This window comes from Triticum urartu, chromosome 5A, assembly GCF_056163025.1.
Source record: "Triticum urartu cultivar PI428250 chromosome 5A, HENAU_Tu73, whole genome shotgun sequence".
Lineage (NCBI taxonomy): Eukaryota > Viridiplantae > Streptophyta > Magnoliopsida > Poales > Poaceae > Triticum > Triticum urartu.
In genome coordinates, this window is record NC_141877.1 from 686910395 (window position 1) to 686929234 (window position 18840).

The 18840-nt window shown below is 41.2% G+C and overlaps 1 pseudogene; it reads left to right on the forward strand.

Moving 5' to 3' along the window:
- Window positions 1-2942: 2942 nt before the first annotated feature.
- Window positions 2943-15386, forward strand: LOC125507675 (ABC transporter G family member 45-like; annotated as a pseudogene).
- The last annotated feature ends 3454 nt before the right edge of the window (window positions 15387-18840 follow it).

The window sequence follows — 18840 nt, forward strand, 5'->3', positions numbered from 1 at the left end:
CGTGGGTCTGGAGGCGGTGCTACCATCCGGCGGCAAGTGCAACACTATCAACCCCCGTTACTGTCATGGTGGTTCCGACTAGATGTGGCTTCCTCATCTTCGATTCTAGATCCAGTGGCTATGTGATTGCTTAGCTTCAGGCTAGGGAGAAATCCCTGCTTGGCTTGCAGGTGTTGGCAGAAGCGGGATCCGTATGTGTCGCTTTTCATTCTTGGCGGCGCTGCCATGGCCTCCAACTACGCCCCTCTTCAAGCTCAGTGAAAACTTTAAGACCGATTTCTCTGGACCGGATGGCGACGGCGTCTGGCCATCGTCTTACATCTTAAAGGCGTTATCTTCTTGGTTTTGGCGATTTTGGACTTCTTACTGGTTTGACATGTTGTTCTTGGTTCGGACTTGGTATTTTTACCTGTTTTGTATCATCTATCCAGCCGGAGCATCTTTTGTCTCTATGCTCCGGGCACCATATTACGTTTGCATGCGTCCTTGTCATGTGTATATCTCTTATGGCACTCATTCTATTTTCTTTTATCAATGAAAGATATGCAAGTTTTGCGTATTCGCAAAAAATGAGTCGACCACAACGTCCTAGTTGGTCAAGTAGCCGCCCGGTGCCAAGGGGCCTGGCGTTCGGAACTCATCCTCCAGCTAGTCCCAACACGCTGAACATACAAAAATGGAAAAAGGAAATGATTTTACACGGTCAACATATCTATGCGGACAATCACTAGCCACAAGAAGATCAATTAAGCAGGACGCTTGTGTGGTTAGTTGTTGATTGGTTTTATGGTTAGTTCTTGTAGAGATTGATATATACTTATATAGTTGTATTATGCATATCCAGCTTAATTTTGTTTATAGACGCCAGCCGCCTCAACTAACGGCAGCTGGCGCATAATCATCAAGGGGAACAATGGGTAAATAAACAAAGTAGGAGTACGTACGTTGGCTGATTAAGACAAATTAATGCTTGACTTATTAAGACTAATTAACAAGCTTACGTATGAAGCTAGACAGTAGGTATACTTTACAAGACAAAACTGAAATTTTGTCTTCTTAGCAGAAGGAGAAGAAAATTTGATCCCTTTGGTGCATGCATGCTATCCGATCCAACTTGAAGCACACATGACCTGTTGCCTGTTGGAGCATATGGCGAGGAAGGTGCTGTTCTATCATGATGGTGGTGTAATCTTCACCTCTATCTTGATAGAAAATAAAAAATAGTGGAGGCTGCTTGTACTCCCTCCGTCCCAATATAACTATCTCAAACTTTTTTTGTTGCAAGAAATTTTTCGATATATTCATCTTCAATCATGGAAGTACAACTCTATACTGAAGGCAGTATAAAATTGAGACACTTATTTTAGGATGGATGGAGTATTATATTAATACCATATGACAGGCTACCAGCCTACCACCGGAATTGGTTGCTTGCTGCAAGGCTTGATTCTCAACTTAACTTGATCCTCGAGATTTCAACAAAATGATAGAAGATCCTTTGAAACAAGTATAAGAAGATATTAGGAGATTGCAAAATGATCTCATCAGATCTCATTCTCAACCATGCATGTTGTTGCATACCCATACTGACATGCTACAGATAGTACCAGCTAATCGAAATCAAGAAGAGAGAGAGAGAGAGAGAGAGAGAGAGAGAGAGAGAGAGAGAGAGAAGACGTTGCTATCGAATTGAAGACTTAATTTTTCTAGCTTATCACTGATCCAAGACATGTGAGGTTCTGTTCTGAGATCGAGATTGAGATTGAGATTGAGATGGGGATGGAGATGAAGGCGAGGATGAAGATGGAGATGGGGCATGTGCTTAGTCAAACCAGGGGCACATATTGCTTGCACGCATGCATGGGCTTAATAGCAAGCAGTATGGCAGATGTATGGCAGATGCAAGCAACAAGCAGTATGGCATAGTACGAAGCACAAGAAATTATTACCACTGCCTAAGAGCATCTCCAGTTCTTGGCCCCCCAGGCGGTGATTTTACGCACCCCCTTGGGGCAAGCTGGCGCTAAAATCGACACAGGATCGCCCCTAGACGGGGTTTTTTTTTTTGAAAAACTGAATTCGGCAAAGTTCGGCAAATTGAACAAAACGTTCAGCTAAATACGGCAAACTTGACATAATATTCGACATGTTCGGGGTTATTACATAAGTTATTTAAAAAAACAACTACGGGGCGAAGAAGTCGCTCAGCGCGGCGAAGTCGCCGACGTCGCCGCCATCCTCGTTGTCGGCGTTGTCGTTGGCCTTCTACTTCTTGATGGCGCGGCCACCCCTGCTAGACCCCTGCCCGGCGTCTCCATGGCGGACCGGTGGCGGCGGCGCGTCGCCCTTGTCCCAGCCACGGCGCCGAGATTCAAAACTCTCGTAGGCGAGGCGCTCGCGCTGGCGCTCCAGCTGCGCCAGTCATCGCGCACCCATTTGAGAGCCGCCGCGTCGTCGAGCTCCTCCTCCTTGACGCCGCCGGCGAGCCCAGGCTCCGTCTTGACGGCGGCGAGCCCCGGATCTGTCTTTGGCTTGACTTAGCGCAGAGGAGCCGAGGGGGAGGGGGGCGCCTGCCGCCCTCGTTGATGACGATGCCGGTGCTGCGGGTGCGCCGGCCAAGCGGCGTCTCCGAGGCGGGCTCGGCCTTGACACCGAACAGCGATGAGGAGGAGCTGAACCTCCTGGGCATCCTGGGTATGCCAGCAGCGGGTCATTGCCGCTCTCGAGGTGCGCCAGCACCTTGTGGAATGTGTGGCCCGGGACGCCCCGCTAGACGTCGGGATGTTGGCCTCGAATAGGAGGTACGCCTCCCACTCCTGGAGCGAGCGGCGGCCGAAGCCGTTGGCCACCGCGGTGTCGTCGGGGAAGCGTTCGACCATGTAGAGGGAAAGGGAAGGGGAGGGGAGGAAAGGAGAGAGCGGTAGAGCTCGGCGGCGGACGGGATGGACGACGGCTGGTTTAGGCTTGGCGGCTCGGGCTGGTGTGGCCAGCGGAGAGGGGGAGCTTCGATTTTATAGCCCCACGCCGTGTGAACGCGTGGCGGAAGAGGAGGCGTCGCCGCGCCCGCCAGCCCTTGACGCGCCGGCCGTGAGGAATCAATGGCAAGGCTGACCGGCGGCAGCCTTGCCATTGATTCCCCGTGGGAAACCGATGCATTCTGGGGAAGACGAGGAGCGTGCCGCTGACTTGGTGGGCCCGCGGCTCTTTCACGCCAAAACCGCTCGCCTCGGCGCACCGGGCGCCCCCCAGCGCGCCGGGTTTGGCCTGGGGCCGCCGGTGCTAATTTCGGCACAAGCCGGTGAAAAACAGGCTTCTGGGGTGCCACTGAGCCGATTTTTGGGTGCCGGCGCGGAAAAAACGTCTGAAGAAAGCCTGTTGGGGACGCGGCTGAAGATGCTCTAACCTGTTTGTGCAAGCACATGCCTCCTCTCTCTCATGCGCGTGCGCAAACAGAACATGACATAATGCGCTCGTTATCTTCTCAAGCTAGCTAGCTACTCTCTGTGTCTCTCTATATTTGTCAGCAGAAATGCAGTTAACTGTCCCTTTCCACACAGGCATAGAGAATAGCCCTCCGTCCGGAAGTAGGCAGTAGATGAAACTATGCACTAATAATGAACACATAATGGACGGCTGCTAGATGGAGGATAAGAAAGGGACAGTGGATCCTGCAGTGCTAATACTCCCTGGGCACCCCATGATTGCGCTTCTATTAATATGCTACCACCGGAATTAATTAGAGCATTTTTTATGTAAAAAACTTGATTCTCAACTCAGTTTGATCCTTGAGATTTCGCGGAAAAAATAATACAAGATCTTTCCAAACAAGAATAAGAACTTGTCTAGTTCGATTTACAGCTGAATGGACTCTAGACAAATGAGTAATTAATTCCATTTTGTCAGGCAGGGCACAAAAAGATCCCTACAGAAAGAAATATCAGAGTTTTGTTGTCCCAAAACTTCCTTGATCATGATAAATTTATGTCTAACAATTCTTTACAAGCTACAGTATTGCACCATAAGTGGGGCGGCGCCCAGCCAGGTATCATCCCAGAATCGAACCCGAGAACCATTTCTAACTAAGATAGTGCCAAATTGGAAAAACAATTCCTTGGCCTTCATCACACCATGCCAAAAGTATGAATCCCTGGGCTTTCAATGAACTTGAGAAATGGCTTTGGACCCCACACACTTGTTACGAAGAATTTCCCACCACGGTTCATTCTTAATGAGTAGTTTGTAAACCCATTTACTCAGAAGAGCGATATTTTTTCTCTCAAGATCTTGAATTCCAAGGAGCCCTGGACTTTTAGGTCGGCATAATACACTCCATCTGGCCTGCTGATATTCCTTGGATTCATTATCACACTACCAAAAAAATTGTATCTAAAGGAGTCCAGGTGCTGAAGAACTCCTTGAGAGTCATTCAGCATCGCAAAATTTAGAATCATTTAGCATCACTATATTACTGTTGGGCCAAAAATTTCTAAATCACGTCGTAGCGCTCCAAATTTCAGCTTGATGCATTCATATATACGATGCATTGATGCCAAGCTTGGTTATTAAGTTATGATCCTTGATCAGCGCTTGGTTGTTTGATGCATGCACATGTGTATGTCAAGCATAGGTTGCTGGTCAATCATGTATGCTTTGTTTTTCAATTTTTTCATGATTTAACGAGAAATATTGAATGTGCTTAGCTTGGCTATAGCTCCTTAGTAACATTTCATTGCTTCTGGCTGAGCTGCCGCCGAATGACATAGCACTCTATTTAAAACTTTGTCACATCTGAATCCTACATACATACATACATACATACATACATACATACATACATACATGAAATGGTACAGATAGTACCAGCTAGCTCAATAGTGTGAAGCTGGATGTCCTCGCTCATTAAGAAATCAAGAAAAGAGAGGAGACGTAGCCATCCACTGAATCGAAGACTTTTTTAGCATATCGCTGATTCAAGATATGTGAGTCAGGTTGTGTTTCGCAGGCTGGGAATCGGCAGCCTCAAGGTGGAGGTGCAGTTCCAGGACCTCACCGTGGAGACTCACGTGCGCATCGGCCGCCGGGAGCTGCCGACGCTGCCCAACTGCGTCGTCAACGCCGCCCAGGTACGCACTGCCACCAACAGAGGTGGAGGAGGTTCGCCTAGGCCCTCAGTGATGTAAATGTCTATACTATTTCTGAGTGGAAACATCTTTCTAATCTCTTTATGTAGGAGTTGGCATCACATTCGCACATGTGCACACCAAGGAAAAGAGCGGTCAAAATTATAAATGGAGCAAGTGGAACAATTCGACCATCAAGGTAAGGTACTAGCTCAATAGTAAATATCAAGACACAGTTTTCCTCAAAACAATTTTCTCTAAGGTAAGGGATATGCATACATTTACTAGCTCAATAGTATATGATTCATTAGTTTACTGACCAAAGATCCTTTGTAATCCTATCATAAATCAGGATGACACTTCTACTGGGAGCACCTGGTTCCGGGAAAACAACCTTTTTAAAAGCATTGGCAGGAAAGCTGGATTTGTCTTTGAAGGTAGCAGATTAAGTTATATACACATGCAAATGAAAGCACCTACTTTTTTTTTGCGGGGTAATGAAAGCACCTACTTACAAGAAAAGCACTGGATAACAAAACAATTGTTCTTGATGTAACATCTGTTAATAGCGCAAAGGAAAGGTCATGTACAATGGAGATGAAGTGAATTCCTCAACACCACAACACATGCATGCTTACATTAGCCAGTATGATCTTCACCATGCTGAGATGACCGTCATAGAGACGATTGATTTTGCATCCAATATGTTGGGAACCGATAACGAATTCGGTAAGTCACCGCCGATTCATATTACTTGTATCATATAGCTCTAGATTCCATGTGCACGAATTAGCTAATTTATAATAGAACCCATATATATGTAAACTATAACTCTAGAACCACTCATGGTGATGCTCAACCTGTCTTTTTCTGTGTGTATGCTCAAGGTGTCTTTCTTTGCCGTGACATGAATACTCATTAATATAGTTCTCATATTTGGAATGAAAACCATAGAGATAATCGGAGAAGCAGCAAGAGGAAAAAAGGATGTCGTAAATGAAGTGGACAAAAATCTTGACTCATTTTTTAAGGTGCTTGCTTTGATTGTTCCTCTGATTTGCTAAAATGAGATTCAATTTTCCTAGTCACTTACAATATTTATATGCAGGCCACCACATTTGGAGAAGGAAGAAACCTTACAACAAACTACATTATAAAGGTATGTGCTATTGTAACTTCTTCATTTACTCTCATTTACCCTAACAGCATAATCACAACATCTATGCAATGCAGATACTTGGTTTGTCAGAGTGCACAGATACTCTAGTGGGGGATGAAATGAGGAGAGGCATATCTGGAGGCCAAAAGAAAAGATTGACAATCGGTTAACATTCTACCCTTTCTACTGCATGTGATCCTCAATGTTTGAATTTATTGCCAACCTTACCCCAATTGCTCAATATTTTGGGGTAAACTATTTAAATACATTCAACTGATTGAGGTACCATAGCTAAGAGGTCTATAGTTCAAGACTTCAGATAAACCACTCATGTAAAATAGATAAGAACTACTTCGATTCCACGAATAACACATATTGGCCATATTTCCTCAATATATCAAGCTTATGGCGAGATTGCTTTTTTTAAACGAACTTCCCATTTTCATAGACTACTGAACTAAAATTTTACCATCCTGTCTATGCACTTATTGTGTGCCATATTGACCAATTAAATAAAAAGGTATTAGTGCACCATGCATGTAAAGGTTATAGTATAACAACATGTCAAAATGACACCATAATTGTTGAACATATTTGATTAAAAGGTCCATGAAGAACAATATATATTCTAAAAAACAAAGCACTAGTTGCATTAATATACTAAACACCTTACAGCCCATCTAGTTGATCTACTGTCGTAAAAGAAGTTTTTCTCGTCAATTCTAGTTATGTTTTAACTTACTCTTGGATAATGAATCCTCTTAATTAACACCACAAAATGATATAATTCATCCCATGGTTTATATTTTAATTTGGTTTTCTTGGCATGATTATAACACACAAGCATTTCTCCACAAACTCTCTATATCCACCACCTCATGACACTCCCTCCATCTTTCTCCTCCATGGAACACATTTGTGCACGCTCTTAGAAGAGCTATATTATGCCAACTGGTGTGTACATTCATGGGACCATCTCATGTGTTGCTAATTCAACTAAAGTGTTATCCGTTTGAGAAAAAAATATGCATTGTAAGTGCGGTATATTGGTATTCATAGTGAGCTTATGGAAATATTATAGAATTATATATAAGTTGAACTCTTAATTATTCCCAAGAAACACCTATTCCATGGAAGGATGGCATTGATATTTTGTTCTATAACATCAGAGCAATTATGTGTGTGTGTTAGACTTAAAAGTACACATTGAACCCTAACTATGTTACAAGACCAAAATTAAACCACAAGCAGTAAAACGAGATACTCCCTTCATTTTTACATACAAGGCCACCAACTCAAATTAAATGTAGCAAGATAAAGTTGCATACATGTTTTTCAACCCATCTTTCTTTTCGTTTACTTGGATCATTAATACACCACATGCATGCAAGAAAACTGAGTGGAGGAAGTAGCTGAGTGTCATTATGACTGCATGCATGCAAGTATTTAAAAAGTTGCTACTACGAGGAAACATCATTAAATTTTTTCTCGATTACTTTTGGTGACCTTGTCTAGATGCAAAATATATATTTCATAGTGGCCTTGTATAAGTAAATGGAGGGAGTATATGAGGCTTTCAACCTTCATGGCCATTATTCATTTTGGAGAATAAGGCAGTTTCAGTGATGCTTCGTCCGGCAAGTAGTATGATGGGGACAATTTTGGTTGATGTTGCACATGAGGTAGATAATAACGCAAAGTCTAATGGAAAAGGTTCCACTACTAGGAAAAGGCCTGTTAGTGGCGCATCTATTTTGGCCATTAATGGCGCACTATAGGTGCGCCACTAGTAACAAGTACTAATGGCGCACCCCTGGTGCGCCATTAGTATACCAGATAGTAGTGGCGCACCACATAGTGCGCCATTACTATGTCCAACGGTGCGTCACTACTATCTGACTTAGTAATGGCGCACCACATATCTGGTGCGCCATTACTAACAAAAAAAATTCAAATTTTTTTAGAATTTTTTTTTCAAAAAAAATTCAAATATTTTTTTTTGCTTTTTCTTAATCTCGGACGAATATGCTTAATCTTGAGTCAAATTGCACTAAGTGGTCAAACTTCTCAGAAGGTCACCCATCCTCACACTACTCCAACTCGAGCACGCTTAACTTCGCAGTTCTATCCAACCCCAGCACCACCTCACTTAACAGGCACTTTATATATATATATATATATATATATATATATATATATATATATATATATATATATATCATATCAATCCTATTAAACCTTTTTGATGTCTAGGACTTTGTTCATGTTCATGAGTGTGATGAAATTTTGAAAAATATTTCAAACTTCCCGGTCATATTACGTATCATATTTTGAAAAAAAATACAAAAAAAAATTTGAAACCAACTTTTTTTCTGTTACTAGTGGCGCACCAAGCAAATGGTGCGCCACTAGTAAGTTTGATTTTTGTTCATTTTCCCCCCTCTAGATCTTAAAAGCCCCGTATCTTTCATTCTTTTAGGTTTTTGGGGATTCTGAAAATCTTGAACATAGTTCCCCCAGTTCAATTAGGATGTAACTTTTCGAGTAGATGATTTTTCATATAAAAAACTTTTTAATCCGAGTTCGTATGCAAAAGTTATGCCCATTTTACTAAATTCTAGAGAGATTTTGCAAATAAAGTCGAAATTCATATTTGTAAATTTTCCCAACAACTAGACCACATATCACATGGCAAACTTATTTTCTTTTTTTTGACATTTCCATCATTTTTTTATTTTTTTCTAAAACTGAAAAGGCGGTCCACAGGGGGGGTGCAAAGAAAGTTAGTGATGGCGCACCACCTAACAATGCGCCATTAGTAACCCTGGTTACTAATGGCGCGCCTGTTACGTGGTGCGCCATTATTAGTTTTGCAAAAAAATAAAAAAAATTGTTAGTAGTGGCGCACCGTGGTTCTGGTGCGCCATTACTAGTTTGAACTAGTAATGGCGCACCAGAACTAGTAATGACGCACTATACCCTAGTGCGCCATTACTAGTTTTGAAAACAAAAGTAAAAAAATTGTTAGTAGTGGCGCACAGAGTGTGTGGTGCGCCATTACTAGTTAAAACTAGTAATGTCGTACTATGCCCTGGTGCGCCACTACTAGTTTTGGAAAAATAAAAAAATTGTTAGTAGTGGCGCACCGTGGGTGTGGTGCGCCATTAATGATATGGACACTAATGACGTACCTACATATGGTGCGCCACTGCTATTAATGTCCATATTAACTACAGCCTTTTTTCTAGTTGTGTTCAAAATATTTGGCAGAATAGTACCTACTAAAAATGTGGAATGATATTATTAAAACTAGTCTATGTTCAGATATATGATTCAGTAAATATTTTTAAATGGAAATATAGCTAAATATTTGGGCGACAGGGGGTTGATATTGTTTCCACTAATCTTTTTAAGTGTTTTGGACTTTTGGCAGTTTCAAACATTAGTTATAGCTAATTTCCATTAATATCTAGATTCTAGAATAACTTTATGGCTCTTTTGAAACAAAATAGCTTTCCGACGGTAGTCGTGTCCACGGCCACCCACCCAACACTTGCTTGTTCTACAACCAAATCTAATGCATGCACATGAGACAGATGTGTGGCGACCCCCACCCTTTCCACCATGTTTTTCTATGCAGAAACATGTGTGCAACAATATGTGGCCCAATGTGTCCCCCCCCCCCACAAATTTTGTTTATAAAAGTTCTATTAGTTTGAAATTACCTAAAGTTGAAGTTTCTGATAGTTTGATTTTCTTTTAGATTTTGAATTTTCCAAATGTTTTATTTTTTAAAAGTTTGAACATTTTTTCAGAAGTTCCAAGAATAGCATAAAAGTAGAAGAGTACCAATCCATGAATTTTTTTATCAAAAAAGTAGATTAAATGGGGGAGGGCATGTCTAAAAATTGGAAGTGGGGATAGTCCAAAAGTGAACACTAGCATGATCCCTAGCGCGGGAGACCTCTAAATAGTCGTGCCCTTTTATGAAATATGTCAGCTAATCAGCTATGTAGAACCAAAAAATGTTTTATGGTGCCAAAATATTTATGTTCTAACTAATAAATTTTCCTCATTGTATAACTGGTGCTATATTTCACAATGATATCCTTAATGCAGGAGAAATGCTAGTTGGTCTAGCGAAACGCTTCTTTATGGACGATATTTCAACTGGTCTTGATAGCTCCATGACGTATGAGATCATAAAAGTTATACAACAAATGGCTCATTTACTAGATCTCACAGTGGTTATTTCCTTGCTTCAACCTCCTCCTGAGACATTGGAATTATTTGATGACATAGTTCTTTTATGTGAGGGCCAAATTGTATACCTAGGTCCTTGAGAAAATGCTACCGATTTCTTTGAGATTATGGGATTCAAATGCCCTTACAGGAAGAATATAGCTGATTTCCTTCAAGAGGTACTATATCACTATTGTACGAAGGAACTATTGGATAAACAATAGTGCTAACACTTTAGTTATCCTTACCAAATTACTTTTTGGAATAACTTATGGGAAACTAGAACTTTAAAGTCGTGAAAATTCAACCCAGGGAATTTAATTTTGTAATGTGTACTTGCTCACAATAACATAGTAGCGAACTAACAATAGTTGTTTTTCCATTTTCCCAGGTGACCTCTAAGATGGACCAAAAGCAATATTGGATTGGTGACCAACATAGGTATCACTACCATTCAATTGAAAAATTTGCAGAATCCTTCCGTTCATCCTATCTACCTCGACTTGTACAAGACAAACTTTTAGTGCCAAATAGTAGTAGAGTAAAGAGTGCGGAGGTAAAAACTAGATTAGGTATGTCCAGATGGAATATCTTCAAGGCATGTTTTTCAAGGGAAGTACTACTTCTGAAAAGAAACTCCCCAATACATATATTCACAACCGTACAAATAACTATCCTTGCTTTGGTGATATCGACTATTTTCCTTCGGACAAATATGAACCACAAATCTGTACTTGATGCCAACAAGTATGTCGGAGCTCTCTTTATTGCTGTCATGCTAGTAAATTTCAATTGCATGATTGAAATTGCAATGACAATAAAGAGACTTCCCACTTTCTACAAACAAAGAGAGTTATTAGCATTGCCAGGATGGGCACTCCTTACTCCAAATTTCCTTCTTAGTATCCCAATATCACTTATGCAGACAGGTCTTTGGACTAGCTTAACCTATTATATGATTAGCTATGCACCTTCCTTTATCAGGTACCTCTCCTCTTGGTCAATTAAGTATATAATGGTCATGGTATTTTAAATAAATTTGATTGTGAGAAAACACTTGCCTTAATTACTTATTGCAGATTCATGAAGCACTTTTTGGTACTTTTTTCCATGCATCAAACATCAATGGGCATGTGTCGTTTGTTAGCAGCAGTGGCAAGGACGCTAGTAATGGCCAACGTGCTAGCAACCACAACACTTATAGCAATCTTTATATTTGGAGGCATCGTCATTTCAAAAGGTTAGATCATATTTAGCTTAATCTAATGCAATATATATTAAAAAAGAGACATAGCTCATGTTTTAGGACATGTGTGCAACTTAGACACTAAAAATTCTACAATGAAACAGATGATCTCAAACAATGGTTACAATGGGGATATTGGACATCACCATTCACCTATGCGCAAAATGCAATCTCCTTAAATGAGTTCCTTGATGAACGATGGGCTACAGTAAGCAATCATTTTAATTAACATTTTTATAAGGTGCATGAAATATGTACTACAATTGCAACTTCATGATGATGTTCTTGTTTTCTATAGGAATTTCATTATGAAAATGCTAATACGATTGTTGAAGCTATCCTCAAGATCAGGGGTTTTCTCACGGAGTCGCACTGGTATTGGATTTGTGTCGGCATTTTATTTGGATTTGCGCTCGTCTTCAATATACTCAGTATATTTGCCCTGGAGTTCTTGAACTGTACGTACATCAATATACTCAGTATATTTGCGCTCGTCTTCATACTAAGTATATTTGCACACGAGTTCCAAAACACCATAAGTGTTGAATCATAATTATAATTGGTATATATTATGTCTATTTACCATTTTGCTATTTGTAGCGCCACATAAACGTAATGTTCACACTGATGCCACGGACACAATGATGGAGTGTGAAAACAAAATAGTTGAAACTCAAGATGCATCAATTCTACAAGGCGTCCTTCCATTTCAGCCTCTTCCCTTTGCATTCGATGCTATCAATTATTCCGTCGATATGCCTAAGGTATGCTCGAGCACACAACACCTTACTAAATAGTAGCATCCATTCTGATCACATGTTCACCAAAATAATGCATATCTTACACCAGGAGATGATGAAGTATGGAGTAACAGAGAAAAAACTTCAGCTACTACAAGATGTTAGCGGTGCTTTCAGACCAGGAGTGCTAACAGCTCTGATGGGGATCACTGGTGCTGGAAAGACAACATTGCTCGATGTTTTGGCCGGAAGAAAAACCGGGGGGTATATGGAAGGTACTATAACGGTAGCAGGATACCCAAAGAGGCAAGAGACATTTTCAAGGATCTCGGGCTATTGTGAACAAAGTGACATTCACTCACCTAACCTCACTGTATATGAGTTACTTCAGTTTTCTGCAAGACTTCGCTTGTCTTCAAAAGTTACATCGCACCAAAGAGATGTATGTGCAATTGTTAACATCATTCAAAGTTAATACACATACAGTATCTCACAATACATGTCTCTATTTTTTTAGATGTTTATACATGAAGTCATGCACCTAGTTGAGTTAACTAGATTAAAGAATGCAATGGTGGGTCTGGTAGGAGCAACTGGCCTATCAGCTGAGCAGCGAAAAAGGCTAACAATGGCCGTGGAGATGGTAGCTAGTCCTTCCATCATATTTATGGATGAGCCGACCACTGGCTTGGATGCCCGATCTGCAGCAATTGTCATGAGAGCAATAAGAAAGACAGTGGACACTGGACGAACTATTGTATGCACAATTCATCAGCCAAGCATTGAGATATTTGAATCATTTGATGAGGTAAGAGTAAGTCTCATTTTAAATAGGTCAATATTTTTAGGGAAAGTAGGTCGAAATTAGTCATATAAATACAAGCAAGAAAGAAAAATAATAGTCTTGTGGCATCAAGTCAAAGACTGGAAAAAGCAGCAAATTGTCAATACACATGATAATAATTCTTAACGATAATCAAGTGTCCATTTATATGATTTTTTAAACATACATGTATTTCTTATTACGCATCAGTACCACTAAGTTGCTTTCTACACATTAATTGAATTTGACTAATTGCAGCTTCTACTTATGAAAAGAGGTGGTCGGATAATATATAGTGGTTCACTAGGTCCAAATTCTTGCAACATGATAAAGTATTTCGAGGTAAGAGTGCCTAATTTTGAATGTATATTTACAAGATGGGAACAAAAGAAATTATATTCGTTGTCACAGGCTATACCAGGTGTTCCTAGAATAAAAGAGGGCCAAAACCCAGCAGCATGGATGTTGAATGTTAGTTCACACACAACAGAATACGAGATTGGACTGGACTACGCAGAAATTTATCAACGCTCCTCTCTATACAAGTAGGTGTGGTGTAATCATAATGCTATAACCCCTATAATGTAAAATGGATTTTATAATGAACAATAATATTGTTATTTTCTTGATTTTGTAGGGAGAACATAATTCTAGTTAATGAGCTTGGAAAACCAACACCAAACACAGAGGATCTACATTTTCCACCAAGATACTGGCAAAACTTTTGGGCACAATGCATGGCTTGCTTGTGGAAACAAAGATGTGCATATTGGAAAAACCCGGAACACAATGTTGCTCGGTTCCTAAACACGTTTGTTCAATCAACTATGTTTGGAATTGTATTTTGGCAAACTGGATCAACGATGTAAGTAGGAATTACAACAGACCTAATGATTTTCTTTCATGAAAATTTATCATACCTCAACTATATCTTAACTTGGTTTTCCTGTGTGATATATAGTAAACAACAACAAGATATATTCAACATACTAGGACTCATATATGGAACATCACTATTTCTGGGCTTCAATAATTGTACTATGTTACAACCGGTTGTGGCTGTGGAGAGGGTTGTTCTCTATCGAGAAAAGGTGGCAGGCACATACTCCACCTTGGCCTATGCCATAGCTCAGGTAATGTTACTTTACCAACTTATTCTAAAGTGCAAAAATTATTCTAAACCTAGAAGGCCTGGCATATTTTCTCAACTCCAACATTGGATTTTTATTTGTAGGTGGCAATTGAATTGCCTTACATGCTTGTCCAAGTGTTCATGTTCGCGGTAATCATTTACCCAATGATTGGATTCCAAATGACGGCTGACAACTTCTTTGAGTTTATCCTTTACATGGTGCTAAGTTACATGTACTACACACTCTTCGGGATGATGACAGTAGCACTCACACCAAACGTTGAGATAGCTTCTGGATTAGTCTACCTTATCTTCCTCTTTTGGAACATCTTCTCCGGCTTCATCGTTGGAAGATTGGTATGACTCCCCTCTCAGTTTACCACTTGTTAACCCCCCCCCCCCCCCCCCCCCCCAAAAAAAAATTCCCAGTAATTATAGTACAAACTTGAGAGGAAAACCCAAAATTTAGGCGATGGAATTCCTAACTAACACCTAAATATATTGCATATTCGATTTATATTTGGAGTTTAGTTTTTGTCAAAATAAGTAAATAATAAAGGGGGATAGATCATGCATGGTTAACCTGATGAACAATAACAATGTGTATGCAGCTAATCCCAGTGTGGTGGAGGTGGGCGTATTGGGCAAACCCAGCAGCATGGACGGTGTATGCACTCATGTTCTCTCAGCTGGGCGACCGTACAGAGCTAATTCTTGTGCCTGGGCTGCCAGACCAGACCGTGAGGGACTTCCTCGAGAGCTACCTTGGCCTTGAAGACGTCTACATGAACCTTGTCACCTACCTACATGTTGCCATTATCGCCTTGTTTGCCATTGTCTTCTTTATCTCCCTGAAGTACCTCAATTTCCAGCGGAGATAGCACAAACAAAATGAATGATGTCATGTGAATTACAAATACACTAAGTGATAAACCACAACTGTATAAAGCTAAGAGAAGCACTCAGTTAATTATAAATAAGCACATGAGCACGATGATGTTGATTTAAGAGGAAATGTTGAAGTAATCAGCATATTTGAGTGAGAAGTTGTATATGTACTCTCTCCGTTCCAAATTAATTGTAGTTTTAGCTTTGCCATAAGTCAAACTTCTTTTATATGTCGAATTTGTTGGAGTGAGAATATCATTTTGAAATGTAAAGCATGGTGGTAATGCAACGAAAATTTCTTATTTTAGTCACTGCAGATATATGTGGTCGTTGTTGCGAATTTTTGTTATGAGGCATATCCAGTAACACGTGCCAATTCTGGGTCGTACTATTGTACTTGGCAGTCGCACGATTCAATCAATCACGTAAACACATTTTATAGTCATTTTTCTAAACCCCATTTGTGTTTATTACTAAAGAAATATTCTTACAATCAGAAAGAACCAACTCGTTGCACGAGACAACATACCCCCCACTAACAGATTCCTAGCTTTAGCATTGATTTTTTTTCCTTTCTGCTAACTCAAGGGCCACAAAATCCTCTTAATCATCAACAATTTGAAGTCATGTAAATCAAAGCAGAGACACATTTTTTGTGCAATATATCGTATGCAACCGGATCACAGGATGGGCAACCACTTACAGCTGAATGGATGCTCCAAATAATGTACGTATATATGTATGGATACGTAGCAGGCCGCGTACGTGTCAGATGCACTCTAAGGAACTCGTGCATATCGCAACCCGTGGTCTCTTATGTTAACCCTTTGTAAATGTGGATATGTGGTCATGACAAATAAAGACGTAGGTAGTTCTATAAAGAAAGACTAGCAAATGGGCCCGTGTGTTGCAACGGGAGAAAAAAAACTACAGACCCCTAACTCAATAAACATGGCTCTAGACCCCGGGAGGCCGAGTACTCTATTTCAACACAACACTCCATTTTATTAATATTAGCTGGGAAAATTGCCCGTGCGTTGCAACGGGAGATACACTATCATTTTTTTGATGAAATACAGCTAGATGCTGCTTTTCATTCATTAAGAGGAATAATCCATCCGGAAAATACATGAGGGCAAGGTGTACCAGAGTTGTTGGCGCCCTCAACCAGGAACTTTACATGTGTAGAAAAGAGAAAAAAAGGAAAAAGAAAAACTAGGCTACTGTGCCAGCCACTGTACGCCTTTGACACCAGCCCGAAACCGAGTGTGCAACTCGTCAGTTATCACGTTACATGTTCCCATGAAGTCGGTGTCTTTGCCATTGAAAATTCTGTTATTTCTCTCTTTCCAAACCTGCCACCATATGATCATGCAAAGAGATGAGAATTCTTTCTGTCTATGCAAAGGAATATTGTCCAGAGTGTGAAGCCACCATTGGATCAAAGAGTTAGTATCATAGCTTGGTCGGAGGTCAAATCGATATCTGAATTTGGTCAGAAAGAAACCCCATACAGCAGCAGTGAACGGGCAAGTTCCAAAAAGGTGAATAGCAGACTCCAAACCGATGCAGCACAGTGGACACACAGGGTTGTGTGGCCAATTTCTTTTTGCGAGGTTATCTGCAGTTAGGCATTTACCTTGAATGGTGAGCCACACAAAGAACTTCACCTTTTGTGGTATCTTGATCTTCCAAATAAGTTGTGAGAGAGGGGTGTACATCCGGCCAATGAACTGGCAATGGTATGCAGAATTAGCAGAGTAAATCTTGTTGGAGGTCCATTTCCAAATGATTTTGTCATCGGCTTGGGAGAGCACCACCTGGTCAGCACGATGCCAAAAGTCCAAATACTCAGCAATCACTTCAACGCATGGGTTTGGCTTAATCAAGGTGACCCAAAATCTGTTGTTTATACCCTGAGAAAGAGTGATGTTCCTCCTTTTACTATGTTTCAAAAGTTTGGGGTAAGCCAAGGAAGGGGAGATCCCATCAAGCCAGTGATCATGCCAAAAAGATATGCCAGATCTCCCAGGACGTAGATGCACAGAAAAGATTCTTGATCTCCTTGTCGATAGGTAGGGGTAGCCCATGCCCATGCCAAGGTTTGTCAGGACAGGAAGCATTCTGCCAAAGCCATCTCACCTTCAAAGCCTTGCTTTGTCTGTATAAGTCATGAATTCCCAGACCACCAAGTTCCAGGGGAGAGCAAACCAGAGACCACCTCACTAAACATTTGCCTCCACTGACCGAGTCTGAACCAGCCCATAAGAAAGACCTTCACAATTTATCAATCTGCTTGAAAACCCATTTGGGTTGTTCCACTGCCAGCAACTGGAAGATGGGCATGGCGGAGAGCACGAATCTTACAAGAGTGACACGCCCAGGAGTAGAAATCCATCGAGCCTTCCACCCAGCGATTTTCTTCATAATTTTTTCAATGAGAAGCTGCAGATCTTGCCATTTGAGCCTCCTATCAGACAGTGGCATCCCAAGGTAAGTACAAGGGAAACTACCAAGCTGACATCCCAGTGCAGTCTGAATGTCTGAGAGGTCGATGTGCTCGCACTGGATGGGAATGATTTTGCTCTTGACCATATTAGTCTTCAGACCAGTGGCATTGCCAAAGAGCTTCAGAATTTGAGAGACGGCATTAATCTCAGAGAGTAGTGGTTTGCTGAAGATAATCACATCATCGGCATAAATGGAAGCCCGGTGTCTAATAGTCTGTGTACCAAGCCCTTGTGATGTATTCATCAATCTACCAAGACAATCAACCACCAAGACAAAAAGAAGGGGGGATACGGCCGGGGTCCCCTTGTCTAAGTCCCTTGCGATGCAGAATCTGATCGGTAAGCGCCGAATTAACCAAGACCTTGGTGGAGGAGGTAAGGAAAAGAGCGGAAATCCACTCCCTCCACTTCGGCCCAAACCCTCTAAATTCCAGTAGGCTGAGAAGGAACTCCCAAGACACAGAATCAAAAGCCTTGGCCAGATCCAACTTGAACATAATTGATGGAATTTTTTTTGTCTGAGCACCTTTGCCATGGATTGCACATACACGAAGTTGTCATGGATGCTTCGACCCTTTATGAAAGCATTTTGGCATTGGGAAACAAGCTTATCCATCTGAGGTTGCAACCTAGTCGCAAGAATCTTGGCAACGAGCTTGGCAAAGAAATGTATAAGGCTTATAGGCCTAAAGTCTTGTGGTCTGCTAGCACCAGCATGCTTGGGCAATAGAGTGATGATGGCACTATTAAGAAGGAACAATTTTTGCTAGTTGAGGTTCTGGAAGTGGGAGAAAGCGGCCAATAGATCCGGCTTCACGGTGTCCCAGCAACTTCGAAAGAAGTGCCCAGTAAATCCATCAGGCCCGGGAGCTTTTTCTGGGTCTTTATTTCCTTCTCAGTAAAGTTGTTGTCCAGGTGAGAGGCTGAAAACCTAGAGCATTGAAGTTCAAGGCAGCAGATCTTGGTTGGTAGGTACCAAG